We start from the raw sequence: 2,500 nt of genomic DNA on the forward strand, positions 1-2,500 counted from the left end.
ACACGACAAGATCCCCAATTTCTGGTTAAAACACCTGCCAGCAATGCATAAAAAGCTGGCAGAAAACTTTAACAACATACTCGCAGATCCAGAGACAATGCCTGAATGGCTCACAAAAGGGAAAACCATCTTAATCCCCAAATCCACGGAAACGGAGAAACCACAAAACTATAGACCTATAACCTGTCTCCCTACGATCTACAAAGCCTTTACTGCAATAATATCGCAGAGATTGAGTAAACACCTGGAAAATAACAACCTGTTTCCAGAAGAGCAGAAGGCATGCTGCAAGGGCTCATACGGCTGTAAAGATCAATTATTGATCAATAAAGCCATAACTGAAGACAGCCGCAGAAAGAAGAAAGGCCTCAGTATGGCCTGGGTGGACTACCAAAAGGCTTTCGACAGTGTTCCCCACACGTGGATTCTGGAAACACTAGCCATAAACAAGGTGGCAACAATTATCATAAAATACATAGAGCACTCAATGAACAAATGGCAGACAGTGCTACAGCTCCAAACAAAAGAGGGACTTGTGAAAACGAAAGCCATCCCCATTAGAAGAGGAATATTCCAGGGAGACACGCTCTCTCCACTCCTGTTCTGCCTGGCACTCACACCTTTAACCGAATTGCTAAATAGAACTGGATGCGGTTACAAATGCTATGGAAAAACAGTCAGCCACCTTCTATATATGGATGACCTAAAATTATATGCTAAAAACGACAAAGAGCTAGAAACACTACTACAGACAGTACACGGCTTTACCAAGGAAATAGACATGAAATTCGGATTAGAAAAATGTGCCAAAGCAACCCTGAAAAGAGGAAAATTAGTTAAAAGTAGCAATATAACACTAGATAAAGCCAATGAAATAAGAGAACTAGACGAAAGCCAACCATATAAGTATTTAGGAGTCAATGAACTAGATAGGATACAACATACACAAATGAAAGAAAAAATAAAGAAAGAGTACTATAGACGAGTTAGATCAATACTAAAAACAGAGCTCAATGCTAAAAACAAGATAATGGGTATCAACACTTTAGCTGTCCCAGTTATAAGCTACAGCTACAACATCCTTAACTGGACACTAAACGAACTATGTAAAATAGACAGGAAAACAAGAAAAATAATGACAGGATATAGGATGCACCACCCAAAATCTGACATAGAAAGGCTATATATACAACGCACAGAAGGTGGCAGGGGTCTTATACAGCTAGAAAACTATTATAAAATAACCACCATAGGACTGCAAAAATACCTACTCCAGAAGCAAGGGAAGCTAATACAAATAGCCACAAAACACGAGCAAAACAAAAAACTGTTTTCAGTATTTAAGGAAGCTGACAAATACAAACAAGAAATCAATCTACCTAACAAATACGAAGAAGAAGAAGAAGAAGAAGAAGAAACAACAAAAGCTATAAAACAAATGAAATCCAAACTAAAGCTAGAACAGCAACGGACCATGATAAAACGATGGCAAGAAAAGCCCCTACATGGTAAATACTGGGCTAAACTAAATGCGAAAGAAATAGACAGAGAAAAATCCCAGCAATGGCTGAGAAGCTCAGGACTCAAAGCAGAGACTGAAGGATTTTTAATTGCTGCACAAGACCAGAGCCTCCCCACCAGAAATTACCAAAAACACATAATGAAAAGAAATATAACAAGTAACTGTAGAATATGTGGAGATCGACAAGAAACAATAAATCATATTATCTCTGGCTGCCCAGTCCTGGCTAAGAAGGAATATATTCACAGACACGACAGAGCTGGGACCTATATACACTGGAAGCTATGCCAACACTATGGAATAACAACAGAAAAAAGATGGTATAAACACACGCCAGAAAAGGTCACAGAAAACGAGAAAGCAACCATACTCTGGGATATGCCAATACACACAGATAGAGAAATTAAGGCAAATAGACCAGATATAGTTGTCAAAGATCATGAAGGAAAAAAATGCTTTCTAATTGATGTATCAATACCAGCAGATGACAACGTTTCTCGAAAAGAAATGGAAAAACTTTCAAAATACAAAGACCTGGAAATAGAGATAACTCGAATGTGGAGTCTAAAAACAGAAACAATTCCTATCATAGTAGGTGCCTTAGGTATAATTAAAAAATACTCAGACAAATACATAACAAAAATACCAGGACTTACAAATATATGTAACATACAGAAAATTGCACTACTGGGTACTGCACACATTCTACGCAAAACACTTTCAATACAGTAAACATAAAAGCACCACAGCAAACCACAGCACATACCCAAGGCGCACAGAGCTGCGCTCGGTAGTGAAGTGAAAGCACGTTATAAAAATAAAACTACTGAACAATAATAATAATAATAATAATAATAATAATAATAATAATAATAATAATAATAATAATAATAATAATAATAATAACTTGTCTCCCTACAATGTACAAAGCCTTTACTGCAATAATATCGCAGAGAATGAGCAAACATCTTGAAGAAA

Source organism: Octopus bimaculoides, chromosome 14 (assembly GCF_046866305.1).
Source record: "Octopus bimaculoides isolate indiv1 chromosome 14, ASM4686630v1, whole genome shotgun sequence".
Classification (NCBI taxonomy): domain Eukaryota; kingdom Metazoa; phylum Mollusca; class Cephalopoda; order Octopoda; family Octopodidae; genus Octopus; species Octopus bimaculoides.